We start from the raw sequence: 13813 nt of genomic DNA, 5'->3' as shown, positions 1-13813 counted from the left end.
ACTTCTGTAAAGATAATGAGGAGTCTGCTTCTCTGTGGGGTGATGTCCTACGCAACATAGAACATGATTAGTCAGGTTCACACTCTCTCTCTGTCTGTCTCTCTCTGTCTTTCTCTCTCTTTCTCTCTGTCTCTGTCTCTCTCGCTGTCTCTCTCACTCTCTCTCTCTCTCTCGCTCTCTCTCTCTCTCTCTCTCTCTCCACAATCTGCTGCCTGAGAGCTGCCGCAGTATTGAGGGACTGCAGAGATGGACCCTTCTCGCTCACACACAGACACACACACGCTTGTACGCACACACACTCACACATACACAGTCCGGCATACCTTCCAGTGTCAATTAACCTTGGTATAGGCTGCTGAGGTCTCTCTGTCTCTCTTGGCCTCTCCTTCTGTCTCTCTCCTGCATATTCACACTGAGACGTTGGCCTGAGGGCCTGACTTATTGGTGTGGCACACAGTATTCAACCAGGGTACACTATAAGCCCAGGCTAAAGAAAACACAGTGTCAAATGCAGGGCAACGTAGCCCTGAGCTAATACCATCACTAGGAGATGAGAACTACTTGACTGTATTCAACGTATTGTGGAGCAGAGCTGTACTGCATGCCAATGTTAACATCTATACTGCTACACTAGTGGGATGTTCTGATAAATTGCTAAGCCTTACGACCTATCCAGGTAACGGCTCAGTTTTCTTTTTATTGGAATGGAACACACCCTAAGACTAACCCTGTTGACTGTTGAAGGAAGGATGTTATGCAGAGTTCTAGTGTAACGTTATTCCTTATTGTCACACCTTGATCTGTTTCACCTGTCTTTGTGAATGTCTCCACCCCCCTCCAGGTGTCGCCCATCTTCCCCATTATCCCCTGTGTATTCATACCTTTGTTCTCTGTTTGTCTGTTGCCAGTTCGTCTTGTTTGTCAAGTCAACCAGCATTTTTGTGTCTCAGCTCCTGCTTTTCTCAGTCTTTCTTTTTCTCGCCCTTCTGATTTTGACCCTTGCCTGTCCTGACTCTGAGCCCATCTGCCTGACCACTCTGCCTGCCGCTGACCCTGAGCCTGCCTGCTGACCTATACCTTTGCCCAACCTCTGGATTATTGACCTATCCCTACCCTGAGCCTGCCTGCTGTTCAGCACCAATGCCTCTGGTTTACTGACCCCTGCCTGCCTTGACCTGTCTATTGCTCCTGTTGGATTATTAAACCACTGTTAATTCAACATTGTCTGCATCTGGGCCTTACCTTCATACCTGATACTTATGAATACTACAGTTTTTATTGTATTTATGCTTTATTTATAGGCAAGTCAATTAAGAACAAATTCTTATTTATAATGACAGCCTACCATTTAAGTTGTTTGTAACTGTATGTACAGTATTTTGTATGGCTAGCTCTATCCATTGATGAAGCTGCCGCATATCCACTGTTAGGAATGTGTGAACGCTAAGTGAACTTTTGATGAAGCTGTAGTGTGTGTGTCTGTGTGTGTACGTGTGTGCATGCTACAGTGTGTGTGTGTGTGTACGTGTGTCCGTGCTACAGTGTGTGTGTGTGTGTGTGTGTGCTACAGTACAGTGTCTCCCTGGCGGTGAGTCACAATGCTAATGAAGCGTGGGCTTTAATCCTCTTAGAGCTAATCTCCCACAATCCCCCGGTCCAGCCTGGCCCAGAGAGCCTGACCACCGCCACAACACAGTGGAGTGCTATCAGCGCAGTGTAAAAACAGCAACACACACACATATACACACACTGTAGCACGTACACGCAGACACGCGCACACACACACTGTAACACACACACTAGAGGTTTTCACGGGTCCACCCGAACCCGATTACCCAGGGCCAAGAGAGAGAGAAAGAGAGAGATGTAAACATATTTTTCCCATGCCAATAAAGCCCCATAAATTAAATTGAATTGAATTGAGAGAGATGTCTCATGTATGCTGCTGCGGCTTTTCACGAGAGGTGTGTTTTTCAAGACGCTTGTCTATCTTGTTGTTTTTGTTGGCCAATCGCGTCATCAAAGCGGCACTAGCCTCTGGCTCTGTTAGATCAGTGGAAGATGGAATTAGTTAGGAGATCAGTGGAAAGTGGAATTAGTTAGGAGATCAGTGGAAAATGGAATTAGTTAGGAGATCAGTGGAAAATGGAATTAGTTAGGAGATCAGTGGAAAGTGGAATTAGTTAGGAGATCAGTGGAAAGTGGAATTAGTTAGGAGATCAGTGGAAAATGGAATTAGTTAGGAGATCAGTGGAAAGTGGAATTAAAGTTATAATAAAAAGGATATGTTTCAACAACCAAGAGCCAACAGGTAGGCTTTCACTCAATACTTTGAATGGAGGGTTTTTTGTAATTGTGTAGGACTGGGGAAAGCACAGCTTAAGTAGCTTTGATTAGCCAACCCAGCTAGCTAGCTATAGCTTAACTAGTTTCTCTTCTTGGTTTGATGCAGTCAAAACAGGTATTATGTAATCAGATTGGAATAAATGACCAGCTAGCTAGAAGTTAATAACTAGTGTAAGTCGGCTTGGTTGCTGCTGGCTCTCTTCCTCCTCCTCGCTCCACTCAGCCACAAACACACATCAGGCCCCTCCCCCCACCTGCTGTTATCCTTGCTCCTGTCTCCCCCAGTGCATGCACGACACACATGCAGACACATATGCACACTCTTACTCAAACACAGACTCACACATACACACACACACACACTCAGGTGAAGACACATTGTAGACTAGGGTTACACAACTCCAGTCCATTAGGGCCACAGTGTTACCTGTTTTGCTTTGAAACCTAAACCCTCCCTTTTTTACTTAAATGATCAGTCAGTCAGTGAATGGCCAGGGAGTCCACTGAGTAAAGACAGAAAACCCTGCAGCACACACACAGAGAATGTCTCAGAGGAAAACATTCACACATCCAGACAGACCCAGGTCTTTAACGTAATGCCTGTGCACAGCATAACCACAGACTGAAAGGTGAACACTGCCAGAGAGAGAGAGAGAGAGAGATGGAGAGACGGAGAGAGAGAGACAGAGAGAGAGAGACGGAGAGACGGAGTGACGGAGAGAGGGAGAGACAGAGAGAGATTGTTGCCTGTCTGAATATTGATCAGATACCCTTTCATTGTGGATTGATGTGGTGTAGGTGCTGCTTGTGTGTTTTAGAGTGTTTGCGTGTGTGTGGCATATCAATGTGTCAAAAGGTGCTTAGCAGCAAGACATGACAAGTCATGTAGTCAAGTCAGAGGGATGATTCTCTTAGTGTTTCCATGGCAATGCAGGAAAAGGTCGCTGGAAGGCGTTCTAGCCATGGCCGAGAGCAGGGCTGTGTGTGTTAGATCAGAATATGAATTGAAGTGTTTTGTTCTGCTCTGTGTGTGTGTGTGTGTGTGTGTGTGTGTGTGTGTGTGTGTGTGTGTCAACATGTACACTGAGTGTACAAAACATTAGGAACACCTGCTCTTTCCATTGCATAGACTGGCCAGGTGAATTCAGGTGAAAGCTATGATCCCTTATTGATGTGGTAAATCCACTTCAATCAGTGTAGATGAAGGGGAGGAGATGGGTTAATGAAGGATTTTTAAGCCTTGTGACAATTGAGACATGTATTGTGCATGTGTGCCATTCAGAGAGTGAATGGGCAAGACAAAATATTGAAGTGTCTTTGAACGGGGTATAGTAGTAGGTGCCAGGCACACTGGTTTGTGTCAAGAACTGCAACGCTGCTGGGTTATTACACCCAACAGTTTCCCGTGTGTATCAAGCATTGTTCATCACCCAAATGACATCCAGCCAACTTGACAAAACTATGGGAAGCATTGGAGTCAACATGGGCCAGCATCCCTGTGAAATGCTTTCAACACCTTGTAAAGTACATTCCCTAATGAATTGAGGCTCTTCTGTGAGCTCTTGTTCTCCATGGTCGACGTGTGTAAGTCATTTAAGCGTGTTAACCCTCGCAAGGCTGCCGGCCCAAATGCCATGTGCAGACCAGCTGGCCGGAGTGTCTACAGACATATTCAATCCCTCCCTATCCCAGTCTGCTGTCCCCACATCCTTCAAGATGTCCACCATTGTTCCTGTACTCAAGAAAGCGAAGGTAACTGAACTAAATGTCTGTCGCCCCATAGCACTCACTTCTGTGATCATGAAGTGCTTTGAGAGGCTAGTTAAGGATCATACCACCTCCACCTTACCCGACACCCTAGACCCACTGCAATTCGCATACCACCCCAATAGATCCATACAATTGCCATCGCACTGCACACTCCCCTATCCCATGTGGACAAGAGGAATACCTATGTAAGAATTATTTTCATTGACTACAGCTCAGTTTTCAACACCATAGTACCCTCCAAGCTCATCATTTAGCTCGGGGCCCTGGGTCTGAACCCCACCCTGTGCAACTGAGTCCTGGACTTCCTGACGGGCCACCCCCAGGTGGTGGAGGTAGGCAACAACACCCCCACTACGCTGATCCTCAACACAGGGGCCCCACAAGGGTAAGTTCTCAGCCCCCTGCTGTACTCCCTGTTCACCCAGGACTGCGAGGAGTGGTGCCAGGAAAATAACTGCTCCCCCAACAAAACAAAGGAGTTGATTGTGGATTTCAGGAGACAGCAGAGGGAGTATGCCCCAATCCACATCGATGGGGCCACAGTGAAGAAAGTGAAAAGCTTAAAATTCCTCGGCGTACAGATCACTGACAATCTGAAAAGGTCCATCCACACAGACAGTGTGGTGAAGAAGGCGCAACAGCGCCTCTTCAACCTCAGGAGGCTGAAGAAATTCAGCTTGGCCACCAAGACCCTCACAAACTTTTACAGATGCACCATTGAGAGCATCCTGTTGGGCTGTATCACAGCCTGACCCCATGATGCTACTGTCAGTACATTCACCTACATGCAGAACAGAACACACACACACCGCCAAACAGTCTTGTACCGCTAACCTTGTGGGGACACACAATTCAGTCCCATTCAAAATCCTATTTTCCCTAACCCCTAACCCTAAACCTAACCCGCTCTCTTACCCTAACCCTAACCTTAACCCTAACCCCAAAACCTCAACACTAACTCTAAAACACTAACTCCAATTTGTAAGTCGCTCTGGATAAGAGCGTCTGCTAAATGACTTAAATGTAAATGTAAAACCTAACCCTAACCCTCAAACTAACCCTAGCTCCTAACCTTAACCCTTAATGTAATTCTAACCTTAACATTAATTATAACCTTAACCCTAAACCCCCTAGAAATAGCAACAAAATGTCCCCAGTTGGTCAAACTTCTGGTCCCCACAAGAATAGCTAAACACGTCCACACACAGAGACACACACACACACACACACACACACACACATACACATACACAGACATGCAGTGTGGAGTCGGTTGGATAATCATCTCTGAATCACAGTGTGTAATCACAACCCAAATGACAGTGTGCAGGAGACCACACGCCTATGGTGCTGCAGAGAGAGAGGAGAGAGAGGGATTGCAGTCACCTGTGGTGCTGCGGGGAGAGAGGACAGAGAGGGAGACCACATGCCTATGGTGCTGTGGAGAGAGAAGATAGAGAGGGAGAGGGAGAGCAGATGTCTATGGTGCTGCGGAGAGAGAGGATAGAGGGAGACCACACGCCTATAGTGCTGCAGGGAGAGAGGGAGAGCAGATGTCTATGGTGCTGCGGAGAGAGAGGATAGAGGAGAGAGAGAGAGAGAGAGCAGATGTCTATGGTGCTGCGGAGAGAGAGGATAGAGGAGAGAGAGAGAGAGAGAGAGAGAGAGAGAGAGAGAGAGAGAGAGAGAGAGAGAAGATGTCTATGGTGCTGCGGAGAGAGAGGATAGAGGAGAGAGAGGGAGAGCAGATGTCTATGGTGCTGCGGAGAGAGAGGATAGAGGAGAGAGAGGAGAGAGGGAGACCACACGCCTATGGTGCTGTGGAGTGAGAGGAGAGAGGAGAGAGAGGTGCGAGAGAAGAGAGAGGAGAGAGAGGGAGACCACACGCCTATGGTGCTGCGGAGAGAGAGGAGAGAGGGAGAGCAGACGTCTATGGTGTTGCGGAGAGAGAGGAGAGAGAGGATGTTTTGGTCTCCTCATTGTGTCCTTTCCTCCTCTATAACCCTCAGGGGAACATTTCTACACTAAGAGGCATACTGTGTTTTAGAAAAAGTTCCTGGATGCACAATGAGATTTATGGACACACCTATGAGTCTCTGCACACTGCAAGGGCTGCTGAGAGGACAAGTTGCTGTCTGTTTTGATTGAAACGGCAGAAAATTAACAAAACAATAGCTGACTTATCTGAATCCCCACTGGAGCTGACCCCTCCCAGGAACCACTGGAGCTGACCCCTCCCAGGAACCACTGGAGCTGACCCCTCCCAGGAACCACTGGAGCTGACCCATCCCAGGAACCACTGGAGCTGACCCCTCCCAGGAACCACTGGAGCTGACCCCTCCCAGGAACCACTGGAGCTAGCCTCAGAGACTCTAGGACGGGACAACTCCCACGAGGTAGCCTGCACCAGGGGACTGCATGTTGAATTGTGGACACAACGTGACACTAGATGTGTCATTAGAGCCACAGTGCTGTGGTCGCAGGCAGGCAGGCATGAAGAGTTGAACCCTGATTAGGATTGCTATGAATCATGCATCATGGACAGACAGTATGTATGTGTTCCCTGGGGATGTGGTTAGCCCTGTCACTGTAGCAGGTCAGGATTCAGCCACAGATCTCTCCCGTCCTAGCCTGTACAGCAGCATCACTGCTCCTGCTGTGCACTAGACCCTACCTTGTTACAGAAGATCTCTCTTTCGCTCTTTCTTTCTTCCTCTCACTCTCAATTAAATTACATAGTTTTATTGACATGGCAAAATAAATTACTTACATTGTCAAAGTATACATAACAAAAATGGTGGGACCTACAGCAATAATAATAGTAGTAGTGGACATGGGATTACCATTAACAACAACAATATTAACCAGAACAACAATACATTAAAGCGATGGTAGTAGACCAGTGTCAACATGACTGAGAAGACACATGACCTGGTATGAAAGACAAAACAAATCTAAATGGGGAGGACACATATTTGGCTGCCAAAAATGCACACTCAATAAATAGTTTCAAATTTGTTGTACTGAATGATAATTTTGAGAAAGAAAGATTATCTTAGGTCTAAGTATTTGTCACAGTGTAATAGGAAATGCAGCTCTGTCTGTACCTCTCCCCTGGAGCAGAGTGAGCACAGACTGTCCTCTCTGGGCAGTCAGGTTTGTCTGTGACGACCGGTCTCTACAGCCAGACTGTCCTCTCTGGGCAGCCAGGTTTGTCTGTGACGACCGGTCTCTACAGCCAGACTGTCCTCTCTGGGCAGCCAGGTTTGTCTGTGACGACCGGTCTCTACAGCCAGACTGTCCTCTCTGGGCAGCCAGGTTTGTCTGTGACGACCGGTCTCTACAGCCAGACTGTCCTCTTTGGACAGCCAGGTTTGTCTGTGACAACCAGTCTCTATAGCCAGACTGTCCTCTCTGGGCAGCCAGGTTTGTCTGTGACGACCGGTCTCTATAGCCAGACTGTCCTCTTTGGACAGCCAGGTTTGCCTGTGATGACCGGTCTCTATAGCCAGACTGTCCTCTCTGGGCAGCCAGGTTTGTCTGTGACGACCGGTCTCTATAGCCAGACTGTCCTCTTTGGACAGCCAGGTTTGCCTGTGATGACCGGTCTCTATAGCCAGACTGTGATCTGTACCTAGTCAGTGTTTTCCTCACTTTTCTATCAGTCACAGTGGTCAGATAGTCTGCCACCATGTACAGTGCCTTGCAAGGTATTCATCCCTCTTGGCTTTTATTATTTTGTTGCATTACAACCTGTCATTTAAATGGATTTTTATTTCGATTTCATGTAATGGACATACACAAAATTGTCCAAATTGGTGAAGTGAAAATTAAAAAATTAAAAAATTAAAAACAGAAAAGTGGTGCGTGCATACGTATTCACCCCCTTTGCTATGAAGCCCCTAAATAAGATCTGGTGCAACCAATTACCTTCAGAACTCACATAATTAGTTAGATATCATCCACCTGTGTGCAATCTAAGTGTCACATGATCTGTCACATGATCTCAGTGTATATATACACCTGTTCTGAAAGGCCCCACAGTCTGAAACACCACTAAGCAAGGGGCACCACCAAGCAAGCGGCACTATGAAGACCAAGGAGCTCTCCAAACAGGTCAGGGACAAAGTTGTGGAGAAGTACAGATCCGCGTTGGGTTATAAAAAAATATCTGAAACTTTGAACATCCCACGGAGCACCATTAAATCCATTATTAAAAAATTGAAAGAATGTGGCACCACAAAAAACCTGCCAAGAGAGGGCCGCCCACCAAAACTCAGGGACCAGGCAGGGAGGGCATTAATCAGAGAGGCAACAAAGTGATCAAAGATAACCCTGAAGGAGCTGGAGTATCTGTCCATAGGACCACTTTAAGCCGTACACTCCACAGAGCTGGGCTTTACAGAAGAGTGGCCAGAAAAAGTAATTGCTTAAAGAAAAAAATAAGCAAACACATTTGGTGTTCGCCAAAAGGCATGTGGGAGACTCCCCAAACATATGGAAGAAGGTACTCTGGTCAGATGAGACAAAAATGTAGATTTTTGGCCGTCAAGGAAAAGGCAATGTCTGGCGCAAACCCAACACCTCTCATCATCCCGAGAACACCACCCCCACAGTGAAGCATGGTGGTGGCAGCATCATGCTGTGGGGATGTTTTTCATCGGCAGGGACTGGGAAACTGGTCAGAATTGAAGGAATGATGGTGTGTGCTAAATACAGGGAAATTCTTGTGGGAAACCTGTTTCAGTCTTCCAGAGATTTGAGACTGGGATGGAGATTCACCTTCCAGCAGGACAATGATCCTTAGAATACTGCCAAAGCAACACTTGTGGTTTAAGGGGAAACATATAAATGTCTTGGAATGGCCTAGTCAAAGCCCAGACCTCAATCCAATTGAGAATCTGTGGTATGACTTAAAGATTGCTGTACACCAGCGGAACCCATCCAACTTAAAGGAGCTGGAGCAGTTTTGCCTTGAAGAATGGGCAAAAATACCAGTGGCTAGATGTGACAAGTTTATAGAGTCATACCCCAAGAGGCTTGCAGCTGTAATTGCTGCAAAAGGTGGGGGGGTGGGGGGTGAATACTTATGCATGCTCAAGTTTTGTGTTTTGTCTTATTTCTTGTTTGTTTCACAATAAAACATATTTTGCATCTTCAAAGTGGTAGGCATGTTGTGTAAATCAAATGATACAAACCCCCCAAAAATCTATTTTAATTCCAGGTTGTAAGGCAACAAAATAGGAAAAATGCCAAGGCGGTGAATACTTTCGCAAGCCACTGTACTGTTTAGAGCCAAATACCAATGAAGTTTACTTTGATTTTTTTGTAGTGTCTTTCCAATAGGTGATATATTTTTCTTTTTGCTTTGTGATGATTTGGTTGGGCCAGATTTTCTGAGTGCTGTCCTGAGGCTCTATGTGGTTGGTTAAGGTTAGTGAACTGAGCCTCAGAACCAGCTGGATGAGGGGACTCTTCTCTTGTTTCATCTCTTGACATTGCAGGGTTGTGTGATGGAATGTTTTGGGGTCACTTGTTTTTAGATGGTTGTAAAATTTGATGGATATTTTTTCTATTCGAATAAGGAGGGGGTTTTGGCCCAATTCTGCTCTACAGTTTTTATTTGCACTTGCAAAAGTGTGCATGCAGTATTTCGATTGGATGTTTGTCCCATTTGGTAAATTCATTATTAGAGAGCAGACCCCATAGTTCGCTGCATGTAGAGCAATTGGTTCTACAAGTGATTGGAAAATTGAGCCAGATTCTAATGGAATTTAGATTTAATATTCCTTTTAACAAAAACAAACATGAGCTGGCGCACACCCAGAATAATAGTTTGTGTGGAGGTGCTGACTAACGGCGAATAAACTAACTTAGGCACAGTGATGCCGAAACGTTGGTAAATACCCATTACGTTGCTGGGAGATTATACATGGAGTGCGCAACTTTCTTTATTTTGATAATATTCCTTTTAACGGCATAGAATGCTCTTCTTGCTTTGTCTCTCAGCTTGTTTAAAGCCATGTGAAAGCTACCTGTCTTGCTGATATTTAGTCCTAGATACGTGTAGTTTTTGGTGTGTTCTAATAGAACTGTGTCCAAGTAAAATGTATATTTATCATTCTGATTTCTGGACCTTTTTTGGAATATCATTATATTCAGTTTTTTTAGGTTAACTGTGAGAGCCCTGTCTGACAGAACCTGTGCAGATGATCTAGGTGCTGCTGTAACCCCTCCTTAGTGGGAGGCAGGAGCACCAGGTCATCTGCGTACAGCAGATTCTTGATTTCAGTGTTGTGTAGGGTGAGACCAGGTGCTGCAGATTCTTCTAATGTTTTTGCCAATTCATGAATGTAGATGTTAAATAGTGTTGGACTTATTGGGCAGCCCTGTTTCACTCCATGTCCCTGAGAGAAGAAGTCTGTTTGCTTGTTGCCAATTTTAACCACACGTTGTTTTCCAATACCACTTTCTATTAGTTTATTAAAAAACCCTGTGTGCCAAATTGAATCAAATGCTTTCTTGAAGTCTACAAAACATGAGTATATTTTGTTCCTCTCTCTCTCTGTTTGTCTGTCTGTCTCTGTCTCTGTCTCTGTCTCTGTCTCTGTCTCTGTCTCTGGATTGATGTTGTTACTGGACTCTGGGTGTGTAGGTTGTCTCTGTCTGCCCAGTAACCACTGACAACAGGCAGGGGGAGGTGTTGAGGTGGAGGGTGGCACTGCAACAGAGCTTGAAATGAAAAGGTGATAGAAAGAGGGGATGAATGAAGAGAGGAGGGATGCAGGGGTAGCAGAGCAGTCAGTCAGAGGAGACAGGTGAAAAGCAGCCATGGAGGGAAGAGAGGACAAAAATATACCCTCTTTATTTTATTATCCACCTCTTCATCCTCTTTTCTCCTATTTGTTCCTCTCTCCCCCTCTTTTTTCTCCTCCTCCCCTCCCTCCTTCCTCCTCTCTACATCCTTTGGTGCTTCAGGGATCTGAGCAGTTGGTCAGTGTCGTTTAGCTGAGAGAGAGTGAGAGAGAGAGCCCAGACATGGGTCTCTGAGAGAGAGAGGGAGAGGTGTCAGTGCTCTCTGAGTTTAATTGAAGCTGGCAGGGAGGCTCTCTCCCTCTTCCATTCTTTCTCTCTCGTTCTCTCTGCCTCTTTCTCTCTCTGCTCTGCAGCAGTTTGACATGTTTACCAGGGACCCATCCTCCCTCCTCAGGCCCCATCACATGCTTCAATATTCTCCAAGGTAATACACTATCAGATTGACTGGTCATTCACTAGCAACAATCAGAGCAGCATGAGCTGCTGTGGTCCACAAGCAGACCACAACAATAATTTTCAATCACTGAGTCAGCCATACAGTATTTGGTAGATTAACATGTATCTCCAGAAATGGACACAAGGAAGAGTAGCTGCTGCCTTGGCCACAGCTAATGGGGATCCTAATAAAATACTAAATGACTATGATTAGTCTCTGGTTATGGCTTGATGTCAGCAAATGACATTCAGGCTTCCATGGTGTATACTCAGGACCAAATGTAGAAACACCATTAGAACACACCAATAGAACACACCAAGAGAACACACCATTAGAACAAACCATTAGAACACACCAATAGAACTCACTATTAGAACGCACCAATAGAACACACAAAGAGAACACACCATTAGAACAAACCAATAAAACACACCAATAGAACAAACCATTAGAACACACCATTAGAACACACCATTAGAACACACCAATAGAACACACCAATAGAACACACCATTAGAACACACCATTAGAACACACCAATAGAACACACCATTAGAACACACCAATAGAACACACCATTTGAACACACCATTAGAACACACCAATAGAACACACCAATAGAACTCACTTTTAGAATGCACCAATAGAACACACAAAGAGAACACACCATTAGAACAAACCAATAGAACACACCAATAGAACAAACCATTAGAACACACCATTAGAACACACCATTAGAACACACCATTAGAACACACCAATAGAACACACCAATAGAACACACCATTAGAACACACCATTAGAACACACCAATAGAACACACCATTAGAACACACCAATAGAACACACCAATAGAACACACCATTAGAACACACCATTAGAACACACCAATAGAACACACCATTAGAACACACCATTAGAACACACCAATAGAACACACCATTAGAACTCAGAAACAGGGTAGAACTTCTGAGAGATTCAACCTCCGATCAGGAGACTCAGATCACAGCTCTGAGTTAGACAGACAGACAGACAGACAGACAGACAGACAGACAGACAGACAGACAGACAGACAGACAGACAGACAGACAGACAGACAGACAGACAGACAGACCTGCAAGATGGAAAGACATACATGGTCCCCCAACTCTCTCTGAAGGTGCCAGACTTATTTGAATAACATAGATATTTACATAAATGTCTAACTCTCTCTACCTCTCTCATTCATTCTCTCTCTCTCTCTCCCTCTCTCTTTGCCCTCGTTTAGCTCTTATCATTACTTCCTCCCCACCATATGTTTTACCAGCGGGGCTTATTAGCCAGGAAAGGAACACACTGAAGACTGGATAAGAGCGAGAGGTTGAGAGGTTGAAAGGATGAATGATGGAGAGATGAGATGATGAGATGCTGTCTGTCTCCTGTGAAATCTAGCTGCATCTATCCTTCCTGCTCATAAAGTAGCATAAATTAGAGAGACGAACAAGCCAGACTAGAATTTAGCCTACCCATTGATGCGTCAGAAGTGTGTGTGTTTGTGTGGTGTGGGTTTGGGTGTGTGTGTGTGTGTACGTGTTTCATGACAGATTTCCAATGACTACAACCTCCACTCTAACCCCTGTTTAACACTGGTCAGGGTAGATCCTCCACTCTAAGCCCTGTCTAACATTGGTCCCAGTATATCCTCCACTCTAACCCCAGTCTAACCTGGTCACAATAGATCCTCCACTCTAACCCCAGTCTAACCCTGGTCCAAGTATGTCCTCCACTCTAACAGCAATCTAACCCTGGTCACAGTAGATACTCCAATCTAAACCCAGTCTATCCCTGGTCACAGTAGATCCACCACTCTAACAGCAATCTAACCCTGGTCACAATAGATCCTCCACTCTACCCCCAGTCTATCCTTGGTCACAGTTGATTCTCCACTCTAACCCCAGTCTGACCTTGGTCACAGTAGATCCTCCACTCTACCCCCAGTCTATCCTTGGTCACAGTTGATCCTCCACTCTAACCCCAGTATAACCCTGTTCACCATATATCCTCTACTCTAACCCCAGTCTAACCCTGGTCACAGTAGATCCCACACTCTAACAACCGCCTAACACTGGTAACAGTAGATCCTCCACTCTAACCCCAATATAACCATGGTCAAGTAGATCCTCTACACTAACCCTGTCTATCCATGGTCAAGTAGATCCTCCACTCTAACCCCAGAATAACCCTAGTCGCGGCAGAGGCTTCAATCTAACCCCAGTCTAACCCTAGTCGTGGTAGAGCCTTCAATCTAACCCCAGTCTATCCCTAGTCAAAGTAGATCCTCCACTCTAACCCCAGTCTAACCCTGGTCACAGAAGATCCTCCACTCTACCCCTTGTCTAACACCGGTCAAAGTAGATCCTACACTCTAACCCCAGTCTAACCCTGGTCCAAGTATGTCCTCCACTC

General features: G+C 45.6%; 1 pseudogene; it reads left to right on the top strand.

Annotated features, from left to right (window-relative positions):
* LOC115163901 (cytoplasmic dynein 2 heavy chain 1-like) overlaps positions 1-13813 on the top strand; it is a 127467-nt pseudogene that overhangs the window by 93233 nt on the left and 20421 nt on the right.

Source organism: Salmo trutta, chromosome 26 (genome assembly GCF_901001165.1).
Source record: "Salmo trutta chromosome 26, fSalTru1.1, whole genome shotgun sequence".
NCBI lineage: Eukaryota > Metazoa > Chordata > Actinopteri > Salmoniformes > Salmonidae > Salmo > Salmo trutta.
Note: the sequence above shows the minus strand (reverse complement) of the source record. Positions and strands in the feature narration are given on the sequence as shown.